Below are 13,654 nucleotides of genomic sequence, written 5' to 3'. Positions count from 1 at the left end.
GCAGAGCGAGTGAGTGTCGTGGCCGTCTCCAACAGACCAACACACTTCCCCTTTTTATCCTATCATCCTCCCTCCTCCCCCCACCCTTCTCCCGTCTTCCTTCCCCACCTCCGATCACCTTCATATTCTCCGCTTTGCCTACCCCCTTTTCCTCTCCCCCCCCCCCCTTAAGCTCCTCCTCCCCCATCCCACTTCTCCATAAGACCCCCACGCGACCTCCACCTCCGACGTCTCCCTCCCCCCTCCCCTCGCACGACCACCGCGTGTCTCTTGTCTTTGCTCACCTCAACGGTAGACTCTTCGCAGTCTCTTAAGAGTCGCCGGACTGGAGACCGTGACGACTCCGCTGCAATAGTTATTTTAAAAAATAATACGACAGTAAGTGTTCGGGAGTGTACAAAAGAAGCGTGAACGGGCGTGTCACCGTCACATCGCCGATATACCCCCAGACGAGACGAGAGTTATCTCACGAAGTCACCGGTAAGTCTGGCGATTTCTATGATCCATTCGTCCAAGCAATCCACTCTGAACTGTTCGCCGACGGCAGTGCTATTGGTTAGCGACGGCGCGGCGTCCGGGCGTATTTTTTTACGCCGCGACGCTCCGACGTCTAAGCCGCTGGACTCTTCCGCGCGAATTACACATTGATAACTGAATATTGAACTCGGAAAATTGAGAGGTTTAAAATCAGGATCAAATACTGAATGTGCGTCCTGGATGGGCGAAGTTTAGAGTTTTATGTCGGGCGGCAAGCCTTACGGCAGAGGGTTTGGGGTCTATGGAATACCACCCAGTGAAGTAGGGGTGTCCACAGGACCCTTCCCTAGAATTTTTTTATTAGCCTCTGAAAACAGCATTTTGAGGACTATCGAAGACTAAAATATTTTTTCACTTCTAGAGGTTTCGACTTTTTTCGGACACATTACCATTTATATTGGGGGTGGGGCACGCTCCCATTAGCCCCCCAAAACTCCTCCTATGACGGCCTAATACCCTGTATATTATGTTAGGTTCGCTACCTTATTTTGAACAAAACGGCGCAGTAGCAGAACGAAGACGAGCCGAATCCGTTCCAGAGAGCCACAGGTCGATTTACAGAAAAGACAGCAATGAATTAAACGTAAGGAGAACTTTGCGTGGGATTCCAGTGCCCTACGATCAATGACGGTGCCCATAGAAAAATATGCGAGAAGCGTGGTCAAAATATCGGGAAAATTAGCGTCGAGTTTGTATTAACATGTCATTTTTTGAGTAAGCAGCGTCATAGACATATGTTTCGGCGCTTTTCTTACTAGTTTGATTAATTCAACTTGTGAAAAAGGGAGAAGGCATTTTGGAATGGAAAGTAACATGGAAATTATTACAATAAGCTCCGAGAAATGCATCAAGACGGATAAGGTAAAATTTCGCTTCATTTTAATAGTGTAGTTTGCTGTTAGTTCTCGGAAGAGAGATAGATGGCGTGTGGTACGAATTAATTTTTTAAATAAATAGTCATAAAAGCGGTGAAGCTAATTTTTCTTTGCGTGCTTAATTTTTCGCTAATATTTTCCTTGAACCCGCTTGAAATTGCAAACTAATTTGAGGGAGGAAACGTTTGAGCGGTCCTCGATGCAGTACACAATGTAATATCCATCTCCTCGATTACAAGCGTTCTATTATTTTTGTTTACGAGTTGCTCTCCTTCCGTTGAGTTCAGTTTTTTTTCAATCCTCCCGGATGTGGTGAACGATATGGCGCCGTTTCGTCTGGTCGTGCCATCAACTGTTTTTTTTTTCTTTCCTTTTCCCCGAACGCCCTCTGCGGGCAACATCTCGAACGAGTGTTTCTTTCGCGCCGATTTCGATATAAAGGAGTCCGCGAGAAGATTATACACAGCCTTGAAGACGGACACGCAGTTAGCGCGGCAGGCGATAAACACGTTTGACTCGCTGACTGCGAGATCGTGGCTTATGATCCTGCTTCGCAAATACACTCTGAAGTACCACCTAGGTGCTAAGTTATTCGTAATATACCAAGGCGTAATTTAATTGAGAGTGAAAACTTCTGAATTCGCTAATTCTGGCTATGTTAGCATATTTCTTTGGCAGGTTGGCGAGTTTAAAATTATTTTTGGATATAAAGGTGCGGAAAGTTTTCTTATGGATCACACACGGTAGGAAAAAGTGATTATTGGCAATTTTTTTTCTTTCGATATTCACATTTTTCAATATTATCACCTACGTTTCTTCTCCCCTGATGGAAAATTCGGATTACTGGCACATTAAATCTATTTAAAAAATTATAATGCGTATTAAATGTTCAAGATGCATTGAAAGGAATACGGTAGTTCATACTCGTAAGGCAACATCGTGTACAACGGAACTTGAAAACTTGAACTGTCATTTGTATTCCTTATTTATTCTCCCCTCCAAGCGGAAGTTAAACAGTTGGTCGAGGAGTACGTGGAGAAGTTGTAAGGCAAAATCATGTACCTACGCAGTGAAGTGGACATTGAGTTACTTCAAGCATAATCACTCACTGAAAGGAAAACACATGGGTACCCATCGCCCCAACTCCGCCAGAACAGTGCATCGCTAATTCAACTCCGCTGTGATTTATCTTGGATTATAGCCTCTTTCAAGGCAAAAATGAGGGATTATGATAGGCTAGTGAGAAAATCTATACGCTGCTGACCAAATATGGGTTCAAATCTTGAGTGAAGCCGTAGGATACCCTGTTAAAAAAAACCTCACGGTGGTTCGGGGAAAGGAACAGTACACCTGAGAGGAGGCATCACAGTCTCTATTGACGTGGCGCATTTTGTCTTTTTTTGCTGCAAATAAGTCTGTTATAGCTTATAGTATTGAAGTTTTCAGTGTAAATGTAGCGCACACCTTTGGGAGCATTTGCCTGCATGTCTAACATTAAACAAAAAAAATACATCTGAGAAAAAAAGGTGAAATGTTCAAGTTCAAGGCAAAGGCAAATGTTAACGAGTGTCTATTTCATGTACCCGATCAATTTTGAGATGATTTCATTATTTTTAAAGGAGCAATGCGTCACGAAAAAACGCCGATCACGAGCGACACATCTCCTTAATATGTGAAATTCACACGCCTGTGGCTTAGTCTCGGGATCTATCCCTTATCTATCCTACCTTCTTTTTGAGATGCGGAGTAAGTGAAGGCAAAAATGAGCTGTAGGAGAGGATTTTTACATGTTTTTACTTAAATTAGTTCGTCTGCTTGTTTGTTTCAACAATGGAATCTTGTAATTAAGGAGGTGAGAAGCCGAGGGGTACAAGTGATTTTTTCTCAACAGAGTTAGGTAAAGTTAACTGTTAGAAGACATTCAACAAAACTTGGTTGCCAAGCGATACGAGTGAGTCTCTGCTATGTATTTACATTGAGTGGAAAATCAAATGCACTACCAAATTTCTAATTGATATCGTTTGTTTTTTAAACCTAATTTCTCTACCTAACTCTGTAGAGAACAAAGAAATCACCTGTACCCTTTCGCTTCCCACCCATTCAATTGAGTTTTGACCCACTCACCATTGTTGGACCTGTTTTACATTTGTCAAACTTGCTTGCTTCTGATGACAATGCAATAGTCAATAATCGGACATTTGAATATTTTTTCATTTGTGTAGTAATAAATTAACTATAATTTTACAAATGGAAAATATTTTTACTTTTCTCAATGGATGTCGTTCGTAGTAAATTTTCGGCGGAAATTTCTTCAACAGCTCTGGTTTAAATGATTACATGATTCATTGCTAAAAAGTAAAAAATTAACAGTTAAATAAAAAATAATTACAAGAATACGCTTCTTCCAAAAACATTATAAAATGCACTTAAACGTAAAAAAATAAGCTTTCCATCATTCGGAAAATATATCGTGGTTGCTGATTAGGTTTAGATATCAATATTGCTTCCCAATTTCACTTACTAGGGTCTACTACACCCATTTCTGTTAATCGTAATCAGCACCTACCCTTTAATCTCAGAGTGATGAAAAACCAATATACCTCTTCTACACTTATTTCCAATAAACCGAATCAACTCCCACGCTTTTTTATCAGAGTAATAGAAACTTTATATTTTTACTTTTATGTGAATTCTATACTGTTTTGGAATAGGTGATTTCAAAAGCCTTTTTCATTTGATTTTTTATTTAGCCGTGTCTTTCCACCATTTCCATTAGTGCTAAAAAGTGTACACCAATCTTATTACTCCCCGCACGAAAAAAATCTCTCTCGCGCCACGCAGTCACAGTCGCGAAAAGTGCCTTGAACAGCGATTCTCGAGAGTTTCCCGAGAAGCCTTACGTTTCCGTGAATCAAAAATAGCTATTCCAAGAGGAAGCCTTTTTTTCAGGGTCGGAGGAAACAGGGACAATGAGATTTTTTCCTCTTCTTTTAATCATTTTTTTATCTTTCGTCAATTCAATTGATCTTCCCTAAGCAATGCTTCAAATCGTACATCTAAGTCCCTTTAGAAATGCACTCTTTCAAGTCAACCAATTGAATATTTTGCCTGGCTTTATTATAATACAGCCTCACCCCCAGAGCTGCCGCACCATCTGAATTACACTTAATGACGAATCGCTGCTTTCAATGTAATAGCCCTTAGGATTGGAATTTTCTTCTGAAATAGAGTAGACCATTAGATAAGCAATCTTGATAGGCAAACAAAAGCATTCAGGAAGAGGAGAATAGATGAAACACAAAGATATACTACTTAATTCTAAGTCTGTCGAAACCAGTCGAAATACATGTAGTAGAATTTGTAAAATTAAAACTGAGTAGACAGTACGATATCTCAGCGGTAAAAGTTGACTTTAGAGGTGAATTGGATTGAGATTCTCGAATTTTACATTACCGCCCCGCAATAACCTTTAAAGTTCAAAGAGGGGAGAATTAAATTGTTGTCTTTCCTCAGCACCTAATATTCCACCAAATAAAATTATTTACAGTAACAACCCTGTAATGGTCAATGTTGGGTCATCCCCGAATGTACGAAATTACTAAAATTCTATGGCTGAAATAATCATTCCCTTTTGATATGTACCCTTACCTAGATACCCCGATGTAGTGTCGAGCAATTTAAGCTGTTGAGCTAACAATGGTAGATTCGTCAGTTCAATTGATCCTCCTTGGTGGAAAAATCATTCCCTTTTGAAAGTAGGGGAATGATTTTTCCACCAAGAGCTTCTTGCAAAAATAAGCTATAGCATATGCTTAGATTGAAAAAATCCCTGTTGCTCGAGCTAGGTGAACCCAAGTTTTTTTTCAACCCAATAAATCATGATGGAAATAAAATCCAAGAAGGAGAATTCTTCTAAGAGTCGTTGTTACTTACGATGAAGTCAATAATTGCTCTTATTGTTATCGTGGGAGCCTTTTTGAGATGGTATGCAATTAAACCGAGGGGAAATTAATTTCCCAGTATATGTACTTCAAATACCTAAAATGCAGCTGAACATCGATATTTACCTATGGCACTACTATTCGTCCACTGCACAAATGTCATAAATGCCAATGTCATTCCAGTTATTCAAATGCCAATATAATTCAGTAAAAAAGACCATTTCCATAGCATTACCATCCAAGCTATGAAATAAATACGATAGAATTTTAAATCAATTCTCCATCAATATTACTTTAATACTCTTTGGTTTCAAACGGAAAGCCAAATTTTCCAAAACTTCATTTGCACGCTTGATTTACTAATCATATTTATTTGCTTCTGCTTAAAAGTCTCTGTCTTTAATTTAATGAGCATATGAATCATGCTGATTTTATCAATACTCTATGTTGGAGAGACATGGAAAAAGTGTGTATGGTATTACACATCTTTAAATTCGATGACAAAATTAAGTGTCTTTCGATATTTCCATTGATTTCCTGATGCTGTTTGCGCTGATTATCCCTTGAACTCGTTATTTACTATCTCGTCGATAAAAATCACTGAGAAATTACGCAATATTCACCTCCATTTATCAAAAACTGTCAAGATAAAGAGATAACATGCAATTGAGAGATTTTCCGGGTTTTTGGATGGGTCCATTTCGTCGAATGACGCACGTTGATATTTGCGCGCGGTGGCGTGGAAACTATTTGCAAAGGCTGGATCCAGGAGATTTAGCTTCACCCAACCTTCATAATGAATTTATTTACTCCATCTAACATTTTTTCTCTGGTATGTTTTGGAAAACATTTTTCGCCCTTTATACCGAATATATCTCACTACAAAGGATATATATACATATGATTTGCTATGAATACTACATCAGATAAATTAAGTTCCACAGACAAACTTTCAATACTAGGGATGAGTCGATTACAAATGTCGATTCTCGATTCCATTGATTCTCGGTCACGAAATTAGAATCGATCTTCTGGAGTCTATTACAATTCCCTCGATTCCACGAAGACAAATATTTTGAAAATAGACTATAAACTTGGGGCATGAAGGCCACCACAACCTTGTGCCATTGTAAAATATTAAGTTAAAAATTTATATCTAAAGCAGTTAAAGTATTTAATATTTTATTACATCTGAGGATATTTTACTATAATAATAAATTCGCTATTTTTACAAATATATTTTAAGGCCACTTCATTGTCTTTATTATTTCATTCCATTCCATTCCTTAATTTTAACGACAGCAATGCTACTGACAAACCAATATCTCACCTATTATTTGAAAGTACCTATATGAGTTGATGGAATCGGAATCGAGGTTTTCCTCCACCACCTAGGGACTTTATTCCAGGGATCTTAAACCTGTTTTAGCGTAAATATCGTCGCATTAACTCATCAAGAATCTTCGATCAAAAATTAATTTAACGCAGCTCTCAACTCAATTCTCCCGTTAGATAGCCTTATAACACCTGCACAATCCTTCTGTTTTACATCCTTCATAATGCGTCTGCCGTTCTTTCCTACAATCTGTAGGTACTTCAAGGATTGTAGCCCATTAAATAGGGTGGTTTCCTATTATTTTTTTATTGCTTTAATCGAAAGATTATTACTCCTGGAGTACGTATTTCACGCTTTTAGATTTTTAAATGACAACATCTATTTTTCGCGATTAAATGAAAAGTGAAAATTTTCAAGCGCGCGAAAACGAGACACTTAAGTATGAATGTCGGGAAATATCTCCGTACGTCGTATTTCTGGTTCCCCCTCCCGCCCGGTGAGGTGACCTTGAGGCGAGGCTTAGCGCTGATACGTCGCAGGATGCTAGCGGATAGCTGAGTACCTTGCTGCATGGTAGCGCTTGGCTTAAAAAAGGTTTATTAATACCTTATCAAACGAAGAAAACTTTCCGAACTTAGCCAGTTTTAATAAGTGATTATTAAGACATGTTTCCCTGAGCTCTGTGCCTCATGCATGGATTGGTAACCTCAGACGATGTATAACTCCTATCCTCTCGTGTAGAAACTAGGTCCCTGTGACGTCATGCGGAGTGGAATCGCATGGGCGCCAATCTGGCCTTTTTCAAATGAGGATAAAATTTGACCCTTGCCATTCGTCTAAACCGGTATTTCAAAAACCAAATAATTTGTAAATTATGAATACACTAATGGTGGGTAACGAATCGCAATCAATGCCTTTCGTTTTCTTTGATGAAGGAAACTACCCTATTGTCCCGTCCGTACCCATGGTTTACAAGAGACTTCTCCCCTACACTTCCACTGTACTCTCGCGTTCAATCCATTTGATCTCCATCGTTCCTCGGTAATGCCACATTTTGAAAGCTTCCACTCCAGATTTCTTCTCATCTGTCATCGTCCACGCCTTACTACCATATACATGGTGGTTGTAAATATCTGGATGCGCTATTTCCGAGATTTTAGCGTGCTCAAAGTTCCGCCATCTTGGTTTGACAATTTTTGGACTGATATTTTGAGGTGGCTTAGTTTTCACTATTATAATTCATTTTCGGGAATACGTCTGCGTGCTTAATATTTAACTCAACGTTTCGTTCCACTTACTGGGAACGTCGCGTCGTCAGGAGAATGAAAATATAAACACCTATCATACCGTTGGAAAAACTGGTCCATTGTTGTCAAGGTATTTAAAAAAGTAAATAAAAATAAAATAAAAGCCAACTTCTATAAAACATCTACTATAAAAAGGAAGATGAAAAGTGGAATATTGTAGCTTAGTTTTGTTCTGAAAATGCGCCACATCAAGTGAAAAATGCTACCATATGATGAATCATTAGTACCTATTTCGCCGGTGTTTTTCAACAGATTTTTGCCATCATTCGCGGTGCATCAATTAATGTATAAACTCTGTGTCTTTTGGCCGCTTTATTGGTGGGAATATCGTTGAAAATATACTTTTTTACCGTAATTTGTTTTTACATTTCCGTTGGCTATAATAATATTAAATACCAGTATAAGTGCAGTTAAATGACTAGTTTACTCTCGTAAATTTTATTTTCAGCTGAGCTGGTTGTGGAACGTAACCGTGGTGATTGATAATAACTTTTCCCTGTGAAAATATGTACGACTTCACGAAGTCATATATATTTTCCCAGGAAAAAGTTATAATCTAGGAAAAGTTATAAGAACTTCACGAACCCTGCCAAGTAAGAAAAATAGGTTCGCATCGTGGGTTCCATTGGTTATTTTAATGTATTAACGAGTTATGACAAAAAATATCCCCAAATAGTAAGCATTGACCCTTATGGGATTGTCAATGTTTTGGTCAAAGTGGGCGTGGCTTGTCCTACCCAAGCACCCCCATTCCGAACACACTTCGCTCCACGCTTGAAACTAGCGATGCCCCCTCCAGATACTTACTTACAACCTCCTTGACCATATTAGAGCATGCTCCAAATTCAATTCCTATAGATATGCTTCCTCCCTTCAACGCTTACATTCCAATATTTTTACACTCCTCCTTTTTTATGATAGCACTCTTCGCTTGAGCTATTCTACAGTCCGTTTCCTTCTTGCTTCGATAGCTAATGATAACGTTTTCTCTACAAAAGCCGTTTCCTTATTAAGACTTGAAAGATAGGAAATGTCGCATATCTTAAGAAATGACTTCCTTAAATCCCTCCCCAAACAATTATCAACGCTATAGAGATGAAAGAACGGCGATGAGGTCAGCTGTAATGATGAAAAGTTGCCGATCTCACCTCATGGCAAATGATCTCACCGAACAATGCATTCTTGTTTCCATACAACAAAACTTCTGAGACTATCTGAAGACTTACTCAGTTATCTGAGGCATTTAATTCAAAGACTTCCGCCGCTGGAAACCAAATTTTCCCACTCGCATCTATTTTTTTCGTAACCAGATATTTTTCATAAAATATTTACGCATTAATTTCTAAGGCTACCGAAATCGGCGTTAACAGCCCTTTACAAGAAACAAACAAGATAGCTAACATCCATCTATGAATGAGGGTAATCTACTCAGAAGTATTGGAAACCATGCCTAGCAAAACATATTCTAGACCACACCAGATATCGCCATATTATCAGGCCTTATGGTGTTCCGAAAGCTTCCCAATGAAAGGTTGGCATCCATATTTGAATACAGGATGGAGAAAAATTGTGTGACGAAATTTTTTACCCCGGATAGCTGATACCGGCAAGAACCAAAATTACTGATGATGTTTCGGTCGAAAACGCATGAGTTTAAAACTACAGAAATATTGAGCCAAGCGCTCCGATTGTCCGCGAATTTGTCCTGTTTCCAGATACTCTGAACAACTCATGAATACGAATGTTTTGCCTGCCGGAGATCGCGTGAAGAAGAGACGAACCACAGGACTTTTTCGACGCATTCGCGTATCAAGTTGTAAGGGAGTTTGTTTGTGCAGAAAAGTTTCTCGGGTTTTCAACCGGTTGATGTCGTCCATGTCTCCCGACGTTTCGAGCAGCGACTTGCTGATCGTCTTCAGGGGATCTTCCGAATGCCGTTCTTCGAAATTGGTCCAGTATATATTCACCCCATCCGTGGTCAGGTGTAACCCGATTGGCTCACGCGAGTTGTGCTTTTCCCGCCATTTTTGTTGTTTATAAGGGACTTCATAATTGGTCTCCATGCATTGCTGCATTGCTCCAGTAATGCAAGCCAGCGTCTCTGTTGATGTTGTTGCGGTTGATGCGGAAGATCCCCTCAGGATGATCAGCAAGTCGCTGCTCAAAACGTCGGGATACATGGACGACATCAGAAACTTGAGTTTCTTTGTGTTAACTTACCGCCATAGCGGTGCCGGTCAATAGACCATCGGTTAAATGGGTAAGACGCTGTCTCCGGTAGGCAAAGCATTCGAAGTTATGAGCCCAGGAGACTGCGGAGAGGAGGCCCAATTCCGTTCCATGCTAGAAATAGAAGGCTGAATTCTGTTGCCACTTCGGTCGCATTTTAATCGGCTTTCAAAAATGTCCGCGGCGGGGTGATGAGTGCAATGCGATCCACTTTTTCCAATATTTTTTAGTATGGTCTTTGCAAATGCGAGAAATAGCATTGAAATTGAATCAAATTATCATGCATATCAATATCGGTTGACACCCCTGATTATACCTTATTTCCCACTGAAACTCGGATCAATTTGTCCGTCAGCGACGTCAGTGGTGACTTCTGTAAACCTATTTACATGCGCGGTGGGTGACAAAACATTCAGAGGCCGACTTTAGGATCCTCTTTTGTAATCTAAACGTAATGTAAATTCACGGCCAATCGGAACGCTTGGGTCAATGTTTCTGTAGTTTGAAAATGATGCGCATTCGACCGCAACATTAGGAATAATTTTGGTTCACAATGGCATCAGCTATCCAGAGTTAAAAATTTCGTGACACAATTTTTCTTCACCCTGCATTGTTACCTTAGGTCGGGAGAGCGTAGTAGCTTAGAGGGTAGAGCTTCGGGCTACTTTTCGAAGTGCTCAAATCCCGAGCGAAGCCATAAGACTCCCCCAAACAAAAATCCTCGTATTGCGAGGCGTTCCAAGAAAAGGACCCTCATCCTGAATGTGCGAACATCAAGTGTCTCAGAATTTTATTTATGAGTATGAGCGCATCTGAGATTTATCCTCACTTACCAAACCAAATTTAGGCTTGAATCAGGGGCGGATTTCGTGGGGGGGATTTCACAGGGGTCATACCCCCAGATTTAATCAACAATTTTTAATTTTAATAGTGTAATAGTTTTTGTATAAAGTATTCTTATAAAGGATAAAGGGAGTGTTAATTCAAATACATGGATACAAGTACCAAACGATAAAGAAGAGAAAGAGTGAGTGGACTAAGGGTATACTAAGGCAAAAGGTTTAGCAACTGAGAGTAATCAAAGTACACATTTACCTTGATTATCGCGGTCCAGGTGTCCATTTTACATCGGGAAACTTGTGCAGCTTCATCGAAGTAAAAAATTGTCGTACGAAATCCAGCGTAGGTGTTACACTATTTACAATACACAATAAACTATCCTCATGATGCAAACACGATGAATACCTCACAACGGAAGTATCTCGCTATATCACTCTTATAATCAGTTACACCTCTCAACTGAACATTGTACTTGATAATGACCTAACGGTCGAAACGCGTTGTACGGAAAATAAACCTGTGGAATATTGCCATCTTCGTGTTATTTTAAAAAAAAACTTAGAATGTCATTCCACTACATAACGCCTGCTTCTGTTACTTTTAATCGCTATTTGTTTATCATTCAGTGCTAGAGGATTTAAAAGAGAGACTAGAGGAGTGAGGACCGCAGCAATACGACCCACAACGGGACACACCGAGCAAAAGCCAAGAACACTCTTGAGCCCTCGAATATATAGAGGCTGGCCAATTTGAATCCTTCGTTCCTTTGCGGAGGAACCACTGACTGGAAGAGTAGATCGAAATCGAAGCAAAGGCATAGCTCTCGGGCTGCCCCCTGCTAAGAAGCCTTTTACTTCCACCTCTCGGAGGAGTCACTAAGGATCACGAATATTACAAAAGAGGATCCTCAAGTCGGCCTCATTATGTGTTGTCGCCCACCGCGCATTAAAATGGGTTTCCAAAAGTCGCCACTCACGTCGCTGACAGACAAATTGATCCGAGTTTCACAGGGAAATTATTAAGTAAAATATAATATAAAAATAGGTAGGTAGATATAGGTATAAATAGTTATGTAACTCGAAATGTTTATGCATATAGATGTGATCTATCAAATTCATAACCTTTCAATGCAATTCCCCGTAAATACAAACATTTCACTGAAAACATTGAAATAATAAAGCAGATCGCATTGCACTCATCACCGCGTCGCGGACATTTTTGAAAACCGATTAAAGCGCGACAGAAGTAGCAATAGAAATCAGTATTCTAGGGGATAGAATGGGCTACCTCTATGCAGTTTTCTTGCTAAGGATCATGCGTCTTTTCTCGGTTTGAACCTCAGTTTGAGCCCTCGTACACGGCTCAATAGGTTTATGAGGAACACGATCCACCAACTTTACTAATCACGCCAGACCACTGTTTCCATTCTTGCATTGAGTTCCCTCTTCAATGCTTGATATTTATATCCTGCCGTGTACACGGTGGTGAAATTCACTAATTGCAACAAGAAATAAATACCCTTGGACCAGGAATCGAACCACAGACCTTAGGCTTTCCGGACCACTGCGCAGACCGCAATTGCTATGGAAATGCTACGGGCTACAATTGTCAATTGAAATCATGAACCCGAAAAGTTTATCGGTCTGAGCAGTGGCCCGAGAAGCCTAATGTCCGTGGTTCAACACCCGACATAGGGGAATTTTTTTCTCTTGGCAATTTATGTGAATTCCCTCTTTAACACCGCATAGATACTTTGGTTATTAAGTTGGCGTTTTGATTGGAGTGCTGGCTTCTCACCCCGTTTACCCGGATTTAAATCCCGCTTTTGGCATAACATTTGGTAGACTGTCCGATCCCTGCTTGAGTGTTTTATGGAGGGCACTCATGCACAGCACTCCGTCCGTAAGATGGGACGTTAGACCGTGGTCCCCTTGGCGCATTTCGTTAAATGCCGACAAGTTGCTCTTTACCCTTCCTTCCCTTCCTTCATTGCGCAAATATCCTCTGCTGTCGGTCGCCACCTCCAAATATCATACCATAATATTTCTCTTCACTTTATCCTGGTCTGTTCGCTTCTTCTCTGCTTACCCTCCGATGAGTGTCTTGAGGACCCACTCTTCCCTTCCTTCCATACCCTCTTTCACTTCTTTATCCTACCTTCTTTAGCTTCTCCTCTTTTACCATATTTTGCACTTCCTCGTTCCAGTATCTCTCCGCACATCGACCCTTCCCCATTCTCTTCCATCCACGCAGTTCGAAACCCCATGTGTTGTCAAAAGGCTACGCTCCTGATAAGAGAATCTTTGATAAACTTTACTTTACGATTTAATATAACCATCCTCAGTGGCGCCGACTTCATGGGGCCTGAGGGGGCCCGAGCCCCCTTAAAAATTCGCTATGGGTGTGAAGAAAGAATGTGTCAGGTTTGTAGATTTTCCCCGGAGTGTCCATATATCGAGATTCGAGTTATCAGGGTTCTAATGTTGATCATATGACTCTTCTAAAATGCTTAAAAGACTTAAAACTCACTACTTACAAAATTCCCCGCGTCAAGATCCTCGGTTTGGGCCCTCCCAATATTTTTTGTAA

General features: G+C 40.1%; 1 protein-coding gene across 2 annotated transcripts in view; it reads left to right on the top strand.

Annotated features, from left to right (window-relative positions):
- Window positions 1-13,654, top strand: part of LOC124156310 (influenza virus NS1A-binding protein homolog A-like) — a 156,919-nt gene that overhangs the window by 56,701 nt on the left and 86,564 nt on the right. Inside the window, exon 1 of one of the 2 annotated variants that reach the window (XM_046530784.1) lies at window positions 324-480. The exons of the other annotated variant lie outside the window; for it this stretch is intronic. The gene's annotated coding sequence lies outside the window, so the exon portion shown is untranslated. Of the gene's footprint in view, window positions 1-323; window positions 481-13,654 lie in introns of those variants that run through there. 2 annotated transcript variants of the gene reach the window in all.

This window comes from Ischnura elegans, chromosome 3, assembly GCF_921293095.1.
Source record: "Ischnura elegans chromosome 3, ioIscEleg1.1, whole genome shotgun sequence".
Taxonomy (NCBI): Eukaryota; Metazoa; Arthropoda; class Insecta; order Odonata; family Coenagrionidae; genus Ischnura; species Ischnura elegans.
This window is presented reverse-complemented; position numbering and strand designations above follow the sequence as displayed.